Source organism: Corapipo altera, unplaced genomic scaffold (genome assembly GCF_003945725.1).
Source record: "Corapipo altera isolate COAL_440 unplaced genomic scaffold, ASM394572v1 0, whole genome shotgun sequence".
Taxonomy (NCBI): domain Eukaryota; kingdom Metazoa; phylum Chordata; class Aves; order Passeriformes; family Pipridae; genus Corapipo; species Corapipo altera.
The window spans coordinates 21,696,235-21,712,327 of record NW_020884872.1 but is presented as its reverse complement, the minus strand read 5'-3'; the positions used below and the strand labels follow the sequence as shown (position 1 = coordinate 21,712,327).

At 36.6% G+C, this 16,093-nt stretch overlaps 1 protein-coding gene across 3 annotated transcripts in view; it reads right to left on the bottom strand.

The window, feature by feature from the left end:
• Positions 1-16,093, bottom strand: part of NLGN4X (neuroligin 4 X-linked) — a 178,811-nt gene that overhangs the window by 144,393 nt on the left and 18,325 nt on the right. For all 3 annotated transcript variants that reach the window (XM_027639555.1, XM_027639572.1, XM_027639563.1), the window contains exon 2: positions 4,684-4,764. The gene's annotated coding sequence lies outside the window, so the exon portion shown is untranslated. The remainder of the gene's footprint in view (positions 1-4,683; positions 4,765-16,093) is intronic.

Below are 16,093 nucleotides of genomic sequence, written 5' to 3'. Positions count from 1 at the left end.
GATATAGATGGTCTTCTCTTCCCATTAACTACTGAGTTGTCCAAACAAAACAAACAAATCACAGTCTTGTGATTAATAATGCAGTTGCAGTGTGTTTTGAACCTTGACAGGATGAGGAAAACTGCTTACAAGTAATTAATTTACACTGGAACCTTGTGCTCAAAACCTTTACTGTTCTATAAAAAAAAAACAACACTGAGCTGTTTTGAACTTTTTAAGAGTCTAAAGTTCCCTGTAGAAACGGATATAGCATCACTACCCATTGTTCAGTACAGCAGATTTAAATTATATGAGTCACAGTGATAAAACATTTTCAAGTTCAAACACTGAGATAGTAAAATTTGCACTCTAGTTCTTTGAATTGAACATGACTGAATTTCAGAAAATACCTGTAATCAATCAAATGAGCCGCCTATGCAAAAACAGTGTGATTATTTTCTATTTCACTTTTACTTATTAGTCATGATGTTATGATTCAGTGAACTCCTATTATCCATGCAGTCTGTATAATGCTGAAATTAGACAATTTTAACCACTCTTTGTTATTGTTGTACAATACTTTTTGTGTTCAAATTAATTTTCTACAAAATCAATTGTATTTATGGAAATGTTACTTAGATAAGAATAGTTTATGTTTCTTAAAGATTTAAGACAACCATGACTCATACTTTTATAAAATTATTTAACTTGCTCCCAAAAGCTGTTAGTAAAGCTAATGAATTTAGGTAGAAGTGATAAAATTACTCAATACCTTGCCATCTGAAAGTAAATTTAATGACCTGGAAAGTTTTAGTGTTTGTTATTTCATAATTGAATAACATTTGCAAATGTTTCGTATTTCCATTTCTCACTTGGGTTCTTCATAAATTCACATATTGATGGAGATCATTAGGGTTTACCTGCTTTCAGGTACTTTAGGTCAGTCATACTATAAGAGATAACTAAATATTGGGATAAAAAATTAATGGATACATCACTTTGAATTCAAATGGAGGCAAGGAATCATTTATATTCATTAAAGAATCCAAATGTTTTGATTCCACTACTCACAGAAGGTCTCCACCTTTAATGGAAAATACACCACAATATCAGTGATGTAACGGATTTTTCTAAGATTAGATTTACCAGTAACATCCCAGAGTAAAGCAGATGATGCAACTTTACTTATTTTTTCTATATTAACTGAGCCACAGTTAACTGCAATGGATTTAGGACTCCCTGGAAACGAATGTATAGACACACAGAGAGTTGTGGAACATCCTGCAAACAAATCTAGGCAAAATCTCATTAAAACCTGGTTAAATTTCCAAACAGTAGGTGTTAAACTCAATTTACACTACTAAAATTTCTTGAAGAAGGTTCAGTTTCCAATTTGGAAACCTACTGAAATATTAAACATTAGCCTCAATGACCAGACAATCAGTTCTGAGATGTTCAGCTGATAATTTCATCAATTGCTCCTGCTTATCAATTATTTTTCACCATGGAAAACATACCTTATATCATTATAAAAGGAAGGGTTTAAACTGATTTCTTCTCTTCCTTACTTCTGTTTCAAAATTAAGAGAATTGGTAGGAAAAATATACACTATAATGGCAGCAGAGCTTATATATCGTAGTACTGGTCTTAGGAGCCTACTTAATTGATGGATTTCCATGCTAAAATTGTGCTAATGTTTCATTAAGACAGAAAAAATGTGAGGAGCATTTTTCTTCCACCTAAGAGTGTAAAATACAATGAGAGCCTGAAAACAAAACTGGAGGAGTTGAAGGCATTGCTTAACCAGAGGTTGGACTGCTCAGCTGAGCACACTTCCATTTACAGCTATAAACTCTGACAAAAGGAAAGCAAAGATCTTGATCAACAACACTGAATCCGAAGAGCTGAAAAGTAGGCTGAGGAGAGCTGACAGCTCTGCGAGTGAGAGTTATATTGTGCTCTGATTTTCCTCAGAGAATTAAGAGTTGATCTGTTTCCTAAAACTCTCCAGACTAGAACTGGAATGATTTATTCCTGCCTTCTAATATGAAGGCTTTATTTTTCCTTCACATTTGTTATCATAAATGATACAAGACAGAAGGCTTGATCAGAGTCTGAGAACATGATCAAGAATCTGACAGTATGTGGCTACATCAAAGAAACAACACAGCACTTCACAGACTACCACAGGGCTCCATCTGCACATTCAGCTGTCAGGTTGGGATTCTAGATGAAATCCCACCATTTAAACTCACACTTCTGATGTAAGATCAAAATCTGAGGACAAAGCACGGGCCATTTTTTTGCTTCAGTTTTTACTACTATATTGTGCATTGCCAGATTTCTTGCATACTCCAAACAAAATGTTTTTGGTTCTTGAGGAAGATCATTGGTTTATGTTGAAGATTTTTATCTGGAATTCTGGATGAGAATGATAGCAAGTAAGAAGTACAAGTGTTCAAGATTTAGGGATTTCTTTCTGTATTTTTTTTAAATATAAGAGTACAATATAACAAAAATCACAGTTACAGTCTGTCCAAGCTACCATGTCTAGTTGTTTTTTTGGAACCAACACTGATAATTATACACATGCTTCTCTTATTCATCCAAATGTACCCCTAATGTCTGCTGCAAATACAACTTCAAAATTAGTTTGGCTTGGCTTATATATTTTCCTGAAAGCCTTCAGATCCATTTCTAATTGTCTCCTGAAAAAATTCTCATAATACAACCTTTTTTCAGACAAAATTTGAAACTAACACATATTTTCACATTTCTGTTGTGTATCTTTGAGTACCTTGGGGGTGGTAGTTGAATAGAAATATCTGTGGCTACTTATATTTCAGGAAATTGGCAAGCAGAGAAGCTGAAATAAAATTGACACTGATTTATAAATTCATTTTCTACTCTCCTGTTGTTTGTTGCTTGTTTGTTTGTTTTTTTAATGTATAGTCCAATTATCACTTCACATGAACAATGAAATTTTCAAAAGGCACTGCTGGCTTCTGATGTCCACTAACTTGCGGTGTGATTTAAAAGCCAGACATCAAGAGGCTCCATCTCACTTTTCTGTTTTAATGTTGTTTTCTTCCCTTTCTACTCCTTCTCTCTGGCTTTTCTTTCCTGTGTTATGAAGAACAAACACAATGCTGAGAAAACAGAGAAAACTAAAATCACACTATCTCTCACTTTTCCCTTCAGACTCCTCTCCCCAGCTTCCGTGGTCTATCTCAGTGTATTGAGATAAATCTAGAGATGAGATTTTCCCTTCCCGGAACATGGCTGTGGCTTATTCTAGTGCAAGACAATGTAAACCTACCAAAATTTGTTAGTTCCAAAGAAATTAAACTATTATTTCATCTTTGTACTCATCAGCTTTGTATTCTTGATATTCACCTTGTATTCTGTATATCAGGTGCTTGCCTTTCTTCTGGAAAAAATGTCCCGAGTTCTCTGAAGTGGAGTAAGTAATTGAATTTTATGTATGGCATTCATGCATATTGTACTACTCGCTATACTAACCCCTAAGAATTCAGCTATTATCACAATCACTGTGGATGCTAAACTACTAAACAGGTTCCTGTTCATGAATTATTTTTTATTCAATTACATTTAAATTGCTACAAATTGGAATAAACATGGTTCAGTGATGCAAAAGTCAAAGGAGTTTTCAAAGGTGTTATTTTCTTTGTCTGAATTTTATACTTCACATAATGGTACCCTTGATTCTCATAACTAACCTGTCATACTTTGAATTATTGCTTATTCACAACTTTATTATCACATCAGATCTATTACTATTCCTTCTCCTTGAATTTAGGACCCAGTGTTAATATGAAATTGAAACGTCATTGTACTGCAGCTAGGGCAATGATTACAGAAAAAGTCACTTTTGCTTTGAAGTTCCTGTATAATATAAAGTGAGAAGGAAGAATGTGCATCAGAAAAACTTTTTGGTCATTCCCTTCTCATTAATCGGTGTGTCAGGCACAGCATGAATGAATGGTAATTAGATTAAGATGTTTTATAAATAGACTATATTCTATGCATAGATTTCTAAATTAAAACCTTGTCACATATTTCATATTGATATAATAAGAATGTTTATATATGTATGTGTATATATATACATATACCTATAACTATCTATGTGTGTGTCTGTGTGTACGCTATATATATACAATAAAATATGTTATTTCATATTTTGCTAACAAAATGAGAGGAAAAAAATAGATCTTTATGACAGCATTATGAAACACCAACCAAGCCTTTTTTTAATACAGCCCACAAGAACTTAGAAACCCAACTTCATCTTGCAAATTGGAGACTGTCAGCTCTATCTGGAACACTGTGGCCTGGAAACCTCAAACCTTGCTGAGTAGCAGTGGCACAATAGCCTGGTTTAATCCCATGTCTTTTAACTACAAACTATTTGTTATCATTCAATACTTACAAAACTGAAAAATAATAATGATTCATGCTTATCATGAATAAGCACATAAAGAGCACTACTGTTGAGAATGCACTCTCTTCCATATCCCATCGTATGAACACACGGCAAACAAACATTTTAACAGGATGTGTATATTGCAAAGATATATTTCAAACACGTTTAAGAACACCAGCAACAGAGACTTGCTATCATTTCTTTTACCCATTTTTACAGAAAACAGAATTGTTATGAACATATTTTTAGTACTTACCACTGTGTTGTATTTTTGAGAAGGCTTCAAAATTCCCCCATAGGAGGAAGCATGGTGTCATTTTCGTTAAAGCAGTTTTTCCTATCAGGAAGAAATATATAGTGAGTGCCCTTCAGTAAATTAATTAAAAAACCCTCATGCTTATGAGTCACAAATAGTGAACAAAAGGTTACTTAGTAAATCACCTGTAGTTATAGATATAATACATATTCAAATATAAAATAAAAAAATAATTTTTTTAAGAAAAGACATTTGACTATTTTTTATTCTTTCCTATGTTAATTCAAAACTGTAGTTTACCCTTCAAATGACATTTCAACGGATAGACTATTTCTCAAAAGTCTATCCATTTTAGATAGACTATAGATATAAATACCAATATTTATCAACAGTCTGTTCTGTCAGGACTATCTTGAGACACTGCAACTTAATACTCAAACCTTAATAGTGTCAAGAAAGTTATTTCAGGTAATTTTAATATGTCTCAAGGCTCTATTAGCTGAAATACTTCTCTTCTGTCAAAAGGCAACAAAGTTGATTTTATGGCATTTATAGCCGCCTACATTTTGCAGGAGAAACTCATGCACTGTCTGTATATTTATTTCTGTATCTCTCATAAAGTACCAAGGCACTTCTTATCATTTATTCTTGTTTTCACTAAGTTGATCCTCGCAGAGACTGCAGATTCTGCAATTTAAAACAAAATGAATACTTTCTCATGAATGTTTTGACTCACTACAGCCAGACCACTCCCTGTAAGTGCAATTCATTGTAACAGCTGCAAACACAGGTCTCAATTCTGTGTAAACACAGTGATTATCTTCATAAATTGGAAATAAGTACCAGTGGATGTCTATCTAAATACACATTTGGAAAGGAGAAATTCTGAAATATGGAAGCTAAACAGAATTCCTTATGAATACGGAATGTGTGAAACACCCTAGCTAAACTGTCAAAGTGTCCATCTGGACACTTGCTACAGGGGAAGCCTGGCAATGCTGCAACTTTTCGTACACACCCATTGAGGAATCAGATGTTGAAGTTTAGGACAATCTTTATTGCAAGCTACAGTAATGTCTTAAATCTCTCCCCGTGACAGTGGCACTTTTACTGGAGATTTCACTGCTCACGTAGACTCTGAGAGCCATTCCAATTCTCCAACACTAATAGGTGATTAAACCTAGGATATAAGAAATAAGGACGGATTTAAGGAATGGCTGTGAATGGCAGTGAAAATCCGCTAAGGCTAACACAGCTTCCCTTCTCAGGGAACTTGCATTTCTTTATTTCAGCAACCTTTATAGCTTAATTCCTGCTACAGGAATAGAACAGAACAAAACTCAGCTTTACTGGTAAACACAAGGATTGCATTTACTGTCTCTCCATGATACCAAAATAGTCTCCAGCTTTCAAGTACAAAAAGGAATGAAGAAAGTACTATTTGTGCACTAGGTTTTCCAAGTTTATCTTTGTACCTATGAGTTTATCTTTTTTGCCTTCAGATTGTCTTACAATGTTTTCTAGTTACCCTTGACAGACTGATTTCTGTCAACAACAAGATTAATAGTTTAAACTTTATATATTCTAGTAAACCACACTGTGCATTTACAGATCATGTTTAGACTTTATCTCTCTAACAGTAAATTGTTCTCAAAAAAACAACAGCAAATACTGCACTTCCTTTATATCAGGAAGCATGGATACACATATTAAAAGACCGGAATTTAAATTTGAAGCAAAAATTTAGGCATCATCTACATATACTTTTATTATTTGAAGAGCTATTTTATTTTCATATTTGTGACAACTGATTTCCTCATAATTATAAAATTTTAAGAAAAATATTAAAGGAACCTGGCAGTTCTTCTAGGCATATTTTTCTGAAATCTATAACAGGTTTGCTCACCATTCCACAGATGCATATGTAACTTGAATCCAATGGTGCTATAATCACCCTAGTTTTAATGTTACCCAGTTTAAGACTACTTATTTGATTCATTTCTCAGAATTATCACAACTGTCTCAGATGTTATAGGTGATACAACAAGAAACAACTAAGACTAACATTCAGTTATTATATTTACACAGTTATTTTAGTCTTTACCTGAGAAATATGTCAGGGGAGGTTTAGGTTGGATATTAGAAAAAGGTTCTTCACCCAGAGGGTGATTGATCACTGGAACAGGTTCCCCAGGGAAGTGGTCACAACACCAAGCCTGCCAGAGTTCAAGAAGCATTTGGATGATACTCTCAGGCACATGGTGTGACTCTTAGAGATGGTCCTCTGCAGGCTTAAGCATTGGACTCAATGATCCTTGTGGTGCCTTTCCAACTCACCATATTCTAAGATTCTGTGAAATAAAATCTCTGTCTCATAAAAATTTTGTTTTATTTTGTTTTGAACATGATGACTCACTCTCTCCAAAACCTCTGACAGCTTTTGGCAATACCTAGATATAAGCCTAGATATATTCTTCGATAACCAATTTTATTCAACACAATTACTGGACTATCGTAATTAACTTCTGTTTGAGCAGACAGGTTCATGAGGTCTCTCTAAGAAAATGTACTCTTTTGAATTCGATCTTAGCATCTCTAAATACATCTTTAAATCTGTAACTTTTTCAGTGTTTACCCCCCTTTTCCCATTGATTCAGCCTCATATCAAGTTCTTTCTTTTGAAAATTTTCATACCTAGCTCTCCACTGCTAAACTGAAAAACTTCCCATGTATTGACACTTTTCATAGCAATTAAATTTTCAAATCTTTTGAACTATAAACATAAAATCAGTGATTAAATCATAGGATATGCTGAGTTGGAAAGGACCCATCAGGATCATTGAGTCCAATTCCCGGCTCTGCACAGAACACCCTAAGAATCACACCACGTGCCTGAGAGCATGGACAAATGCATCCAGGCAATTCTGTGATGTTCTCTCCACATCAGTAGTCCAGAAGTCAGAACTTCAGCTAAGCAGATGTTGCTATTTCAATTGTTTATTGCCTGGACAGTTTGGGAGGAGAGGGTTGTTCAGGAGGAAAGCCAGCTAGAGGTAGATCTCACAGCAGGAAACAGACACAAGCCAGCTAGAAGAGGATCAGAAATATGCAAATGAAATTATTTTTGTCATTAATTAAGGTATTTAAAAGCGAAATAACTAAATCTGGCCATAGGCTTCCTTTGTATTTAGTTGGAAAAAATAGGCATCCTGAATTTAGAAGACTTATTAATCTTCATGGGTCAAACAGTGTGGGCTTTAAGTTAGAAAACTAATAACCTGCTCTTCACATACTCCAACTGAGGTAATGTTGATAATCTGATATCTAAGAAATGAGTGGTGGTATTTTCTTTACTTGAACCAAATGTAATTAAGTATCAAATAATGCAAAGACAGTGAAATGTAACTTTTCCTTTGCTAAATATGCAGTAACACTCTTTTTGCCTAAAGAGAAGAAATTCACCAACAAGTAAAAAGCTCCCATTTTGCAAACTCATTCTCAAACTTTAATTGAAAGCAGCACACCAGAAGAAGACAGGAAGCCTCTCATCTACACAACTCCCTCGAAATGTACATATTTTGAGTTATACTCCTTGTCTTCAAGCAGATCAGAAAGATATGGTGAAACCTGTTTCTTCTTTCTCCCTCTGACATATTAATTTCCTCATGATTCTCTGCTCATCTATTTCTGTTTCGAATAGTCAAACCTATGAACCTTTCTGTATTTCTGGTCTCAACTTCTGCCTGTCCCATAACAATGCCCTTGTGGTAGCATAGTCAGAGAAAGCAGGAAAAAAGACTGACACTCCTCCGAAGCCAGAGGTGAGGGACTGTACGCTCAGCCACAAGTAACTAAAATATTCCACAAAATGGTGGGTGGCTTCAGAGAGAAACTACAAGAAAACAAAAGAATAGGATTGTTCAAATCTGTGGCAAGGTCTAAGGGCAGGAAAAGCTCTAGCAGAGACCAAAGATGAACAGAATAAGCAGGCAGAACAGCCTAATATGAGCAATAAACAGAGACTGCTCTTCAGTGAAAATGGGCTGCTACCAAACATACAACTGCAGCAGCAAAGCAGGAATAACACAGAAATGGAAGGGCTGATGCTCTCTCCACAGGATGCAGATGGGGAGGAAGAATGAAGCTGTGTGTGTAAGGCATGATGGCAGCTAGGAACAAGTAATGTGAATTTGCAGTGGACCTTATTTCTTCAAAAAAGTACTAACATTTCTTGAGAAATCTTCTTGTCTTCAAAATTGTTTAGATATGAGTCTTTGCTAATGTGATTGGCAAAACATAGGTTAATTACCAATGTGGGCTATATCAGAATCATCCTGAACCATGTGCCAAAACAAAGATGTCATATGTGATACAGCAGATAAGACAGATTAAAATCTTCTCATCAGGAGAATAATTGAAGGTAAATATCTGACTAGCATACAATACACATTTCATTAAAAAACTTAAAGAATGAAAGGGTGACAGTATTGGTACAATGAAGTTACAAACAAACCTAATAATTAATACTACAGATCAAAAACCTGAAAAGTTCTAGAAAAAGATAAACATGCTGAGGGGGAAAAAAACCATATCAAACTTAAAACAAATTAAAAAAAAAAAACCAACAAAATAAACCCAAAATACAACAAGCAGGCTAGAAACAAAGATGTTAGACTCATTTTGAATCAAACAAAACAAATCTTCTCAAGAATTTGCAAACTGCTATGAGAAGTCAGGAAGAATTAAACTCATGAAGCTTCAGCCCAAAACAGAAACACACACCAGAGAAAAGCTGATGATGCAGAAGAGAGTAATTTGCCGTGTTAAGAAATTCTGAATGGTAAATGGAATGATAAATCCCCTTAGGGAAACTCCAGGCCAGAAAGTAACAATGCTAAAAAAGCATGTAGAACAAGACATAGAACAACCAAAGGACATGAGAAATGCTAAGTCTAAGGTCAAAGAGAAGGGGAGAGTGCTAGTCCTGTGTCAAAAGAAAAGGCTGAATCTCAAGGCAGGGATAAGAGAAAGGCCAAGCTTGAGATTAAGGAGGAGGAGGAAAAAGAGGTTGAAATACAGTTAAGGGAGAAAGACGGTAGAAAGTAGAGGGTAAAAGATTAAAAAAAAAAAAGGCACTAAGGACAAAACTGAAGTCAAAGAAACAAAATCCAAAGAGAGCTTCAAGACCACGCTGAGACATATTGAAATTAAAGATCAGATGGAACAGCAAGAGTTCCACATAATAGCCCTCAAGCTTGTCAAGGTACAGCATTTAGAGGCTGTAGACAGGGAATCAAATGAATAGAAGACAGAATAATCCACCCCGTGGCATGGAGTTCAGATCATCTTTTAGTCCTCACTTCAAGTATCTAGTTAAGTCTCCTTAGGCCTTTTAATATTATTTCTGTTTCTGAAACTAACAGCAAGAAATGTATGAAAAGGCACTTAAACAGCTATTACAGCAAGGCTCTCGCTATGCTTGAGGTAATGTTAATTATCTCTGTCTCTTCCAAGTTATTACTAGTAAAGCAATTACCTTTGGTAAAATTAGATATGCCTCTCTGTCTACAAGCAAACTCTGATAAATATATCTGCCTTTCTCCCTTATGATTTTTTTTTCAATATCCTAGGTAATTCAGGAAGAAATTCCCTTAAAATTTTCATAGCCAGAAAGACTGGAATGACTAAAAATTCATTCAAGAAAAATTCATAAATGAAAACCCTCTCAAAAGTGGAAAAGTTTTTTCTTTACATAAGTGATGTATCAGATACTATCATTGCTGGTTAAGCCACTAAGCTGTTTTTCCCACACCCCACAAAAATGCAGCATAAGGTGAGAGAAATTGCAATCCCAACCATCAAACTGAAATGAGCGCATCAAAATCTGTCTGCACTTAGGGATTTTCCTATCTAGCTGCATAAATTTTCATTTCTACACTATCAAAACACCTTTTTGATAGACAGGACACGCACAGGGAGGCTATTCCAGTTCAGTGTCGACGTAACAGAAATTGCCAGGGCTACAAGGCAGAGGGTCCCAACTGACAGCAACAATGGCAGAGGTTCTGAGACCTCCTTCTCTTGAAAACTGAGCTCTTACTCATTTTCACCTTCATTCTGTTTCCCAGTTTTCCAGAATGAAACTAATATGTTAGAGGCAAATCATAGAATGCGGCCCATCTCTATTGCACCTCCAAAACAAGTTCTGGCAAAAAGCATTTCAACCCAGCATGTCCCTGAAGGCACCACCAACTCTGACTTGTCCCTGGGGTTCCCCTCACCCTCTCCAGGGCCCGGGAGCCCTCGTCAGCCCCCCAGGGCCGCCAGCCCCTGCCCGGCAGTGCCACAGCAGGGCCGGTCTCCAGCTCCCCACAGCCCTGCCCTGCCCAGACATGGCCCTGCTGAGACGGGACCACCATCGGGCAAATGGTCCGTCCTGGTCTCAGCCTGACAGAGGTGCCTGATGCCCAGGGCTGAGGCTGCCCCAGTGCCCCTGGCTGCCCTTCTCCTGGCTGGTGGGGGAGACAGGCCCTGGCTGACAGGACCTGCTCTGATGCCTTCCATGGGGAGCCGCTGACATTTCTGGACCCTATGATGCCATGACACAAAGTTACTAATTCAGAACTGCGAGTGGACTGCTCACACAGCAAAAAAATCCTACTTTGACCAGACCCACGGTGACAGACAAATGAGGAACATATCCTTCTTGCAGCAGCTGTCATTCTATCCATAACATAATCCCTAAAATCCAAATTTCCTGAGATCATAGTATATTTTAACCCAGTCACCATCACAGAAACTCTGAGGATTGAAAGTAAACAAAAGCACAAACCAAAACCCACACCAAACACTGCAGCAGAATAAACTCACACTATCAGTCAAGACAAGAAACTAGTTATGACTAATATTCCTCTCTTTTCTGTTTCTCCACCCAGACCAACTAAAACCTTTGAGATACACCTAGGCACTAAATTCCTTAACTTCGGTGAGTACTCAAAATTACAGACTCCACAAAGACCTCTGCGTCTCTTCTCTGGAGAAGCTTTCATTTTTTGTTATAACCTATCTTCACTGTTTTTTACATGACTGAGCCACCTACGTAGCATTTACATCTGCTACAGAGGCGCTGCCTCTCAAACTGTCTAACTGATAATTATGTTGTGAAAGGAGTTCTAAATGCCCTTAGGAGGTAAAGCTCAGAACATTTGTTGCTAGTAAGTATTCAGTGTAAAGTTCATTGCTTTGGTTTCAGCCCCTTAAGAGATGGTCTTCTCCATCCAAAATCTCAACATTTTATCTAAGTATACTTTTTTAGTAAAATGAGTGTCATTAACTCTCTTTATAAACCTTGCTAAACCTTGAGATTATCTAACTGAAATTTTAACACATGAACGTGTCCAAAAATTGAGCAGTCAAAAATGAAATATAGTAAGAATGTCTTCCATCCTAGTAGAAAGCATTATATAAAGAAAGGGCAATGAGGTTACTAGTTCCATCTTTCTGCATTTTGCATTAAATCATCAGGTGAAAATAAATGTCTCAAACCACAATGAACATAGAGAGGTGTTATCACTGGACTACAGTCTTGGTCCATTTAGACATAGTTCCCTTTCATTTAACTTGACTTTTTCTCTTCCTCCCTATCACTTGCCTCTTCTCCTTCCAAAAGGTATTTAATAATTTGTTTATTCTAAGTAGTTTTTACCTCTGTAGAGATTATCATCACAAGCTAAGGGCAGACATGACCACATCCTACATAGACCTATGAACTAAAACCCACATGATTTAAACTGCAAAAGTGTGTTTCCAGCCTCCTTACTTGTCTAAAAATGATTGGTGAAGAAGAGTGAACAATCTTTTCTCAAAAACAATTTGTGAGAAAGTTGGGGAGTAGAGAGTAACAAACCCAAAGTACAACAGCAATCTGATATGATCATCTTAGAAGCCTTTGAAAACAATCAGTGTGATTAAAAGCATTCAAGTATTGATTAAATAGATTTCTCTCAATTTCTCTAGATTTCTCTAGAAGGAAATTTCTTAATTCAAAATTTCAGGTGTTGAATGGTGCTCAGTAATAGGACCAGAGGCAATGGGGACAAACTGAAACACAGATGGTTCCCTCTGAATATCAGGAAACACTTTCCTACTGTAAGGGTGACCAAGCACTGGCACAGGTTACTCTGAGAGGTGTAAGGTCTCCTTCCTTGGAGATATTCAAACATTGTCTGGTCATAGTCATAGACAAACAGCTGTACATGTCTCTGCTTGAGCACAGAATTTGGATTAAATGATCTCCAGAGGTCCCTTCCAACCCCAAACAGTCAGTTATTCTGTTCTTCAGTGATCTGTAAATATAGGTACTTTTTTTCAAGACAGATAGAATATGCCATCAACACAGCAGTCTTTCCTGATTCAAAGAAGCCAGACTCCAGTTGCAAAGGTTATAGCAGATGTTCAGTGTTTGGTTATGTCTAATTCATGCCAGTGAATCACTACATCAATTACTCAGATCATTATTTCTCCTTATACAGCAGAGTCATTTGGTATTAGCAACTAAAGAACAGCTTGAACTATAATCTCTGACATCTCAAGTGAATATCTTTCGTGATAACTGAGCAAAAGCCTGATTCAAGTCAAGTAGAACAGGGATTGCTACAGTCCTATATCCCCAGGCATTGTTCTGTCCTCAAAAGAGACAAGGGAAGAAACATATTTTAACTCTTTCCTAATTTAATTAAATCATCATACAGAATCAGCTGCCTACCAATGGAAAGTCACAGAGGAAAAGAAACAGCTCCATGTTCTTCCAGCACTACAAAAAATGTAATTACATGAAATGGGATGTATTCACCCTTACACCTATTTTAGCATCCCTGTCGAGAAAAACATTTAAGTCTGTATCTGGCAACCATAGCCTTGTGAGCAAACAGGCACATTTGATACAAGACTCTGTTTCACATGAAGTTTATGAGAGCGCCTCAAATCTTGGAGCTTAATGGCTCTATTGCCTTCCCCTAGGCCTCATTCCCACAGTTGTTTACATAACAAGGCCTCCTGGTAAAAACATAATTCCCTTTCTTTTTGTTTATGTGAGGTTTCCTTTCAACAGATAAAATAACTGTAAGTAGGAGTAAGTGGGAAGAGAGAAGTAAAAGAACTACACAGCTGTTCCAGATCATGTCTCAACCTGTCTATAGACCAGTCTGACCCAAATGTTTCAATTCCTATCCCAGTTTGCAGTCTAAATACAGCCAGAATTTACTTTGATAACAATGAGCAACAACAGAAAATTGCAGATAATTTATATCTAAGGCTCCAATTTGTCTTCCCTCAAATTCAATGAGAAGAAAAGTCTTTTGCAGGAAACCTTTCTTCCTCTAATTAAATCCCATCCTGGTTTATGTGGGCTGCCATTGAAACTATCAATTTTCCCTTCTCTTGCTGTTTTCAGGAAAGTTTTGCCAGTTTACCAAAATCATAGTATGTAAAAAAAAGCAAATATTTTAAAATGTGCATCCTTTTTAAGAGGCAAAGTGTGACATACAGCAATGACGGTAGTCACTACCAATGTCACTATTAGTTGAGAGTGCATGAGGAGAGTAAAAGAGCAGGGATCCTGTCTTGACAGGAACCTCATGACCAACCCCATTCCCTGATCTCTAGAAGTAAAAGAGGCAGCAACAAGTTGAGGTGGATTTTTTTAGACAGAAAACTAAACTAAGTTACCTCTACAACTGGGACTTGTCACTTGCAGCACAACCTCCCTCTTCACTACCAGATTATTCTACTGTCAGCTAAACAGTGTGAAGTCCTATAGCTCAAGTGGCAACAGGCCATATTGAGTCTTGAAATTTGACTTAAGATGTTTCGCTGAAGGTGTGGTAAGTGTACTTGGCATTGCATGAGTTTTGGTTTCCTTTTCTTTTCCTGCAACTTAAAATATTCCGTGAAGACCATAGGAAAAAATTAACAGAAAAACAAAGTCAAAACACATATTACAGGACCTAAATTATTTTGATTGAGTTTAACACATTCAAAAGATATGTGTGCAATAAATGCATTTTGTTTAATGCTTCTACTAAGACTTCAGTCAAATGCAGGAAGTTAAATTACAACTTAATCAGTGGTGCTCAATGAACCATGTAGCAAATGTTAGATAAAGGTTAAGAGTGATGATAGATCCCTGGAACACCCACAAGAGAAGCATTAACCCTTGGCAATGGATTATCTCAATCATCAGCTAATCAACCACTCCATGTACTAACTGGATCTATTAGATTTAGAACTCTCCAAAATTAGCATTGGACAGTGTAGAATAATTAATTGCACAAGCAAATAAAAAACACAGTGATAATAAAAGCCCTTACATTTCCCCAGGGCAGGAAATCAATATGTTGGTAAATTTATTTAAACTCCATTGCATGAACTGAGTAAGTTGCCTAAAATGTTTCCCGTGTCTTGGAATATTTGCTGAAGATTCTAAAGCTTCCTGAAAGTCAAATAAATCCTCTCGTCTCCCATCAGAAGCAAAAATGAAAAGATTTCTCTCACTGTAGTGCTATATATAAAGCCATTGTTCTGCATTTAGAACATTCTGGTTTTGGCTAGACCTTGCTTGCTCTAGGTTGTCAGTCATCTTTAGATCTCCTGCCTGCAATAGCAATAGGTTATATCATATGCTGTTGATTACAGGTCATAACAAAAACAAATTTATGATTGCCATGAGTCCAATATCTCCACTCTCTTTCCACTTATCTGGTTGAGAAGCCAATTGTTTTTCTCTGCCCTGCTGTTCCTTGGAAGAATAAAGATATTCATGAGTGAATCAGCTACAAATATGTTGGCCTTTTAGTATTTCAGTTCCAAAAACTGAAGAAAGTCTACAGTTGCTTTGAGCAGAAACTACAAGATTGATCCAGAGCCCTTTGAAGTGAATTAAAGTTCTCATGAGATCAGTAAACTGCAGAAGTCAGTCCACATATCCATGTCTCATATTTGCTGTCTGATACTTGACTGTAGTCTATTGGACACATAATTTTAGGACGAAATTGTGACAGGTAGCTGGTAGTTGCTACTGGGAAATTATAAATCATACCCAGGAGCATGGTTGTGTAGAGCATTAAAAGGAAACATATTTTAGAAGTCTCTTCCGCAAAAGCAAAACTGCTGCCACTTTGCAAGCCACAAGACAAATTTTACCTCAAAAAACTCTAAGAATTGATGATATACCCTGAGTTATACAGAGAAACAAAGCTAACGCTGACCAAAGTGGTACAAAACTGCATTGTAGTGCTCTTCAAAGAGCACAGTTCGGGTCCCAGAAGCTGAATGTCAGAGTACTTTCTGCCTGAGCAGAGCACCCACTATGTGGAGAGCTGAACAGCACTGTCATGTCACTGTGAGGATGTGT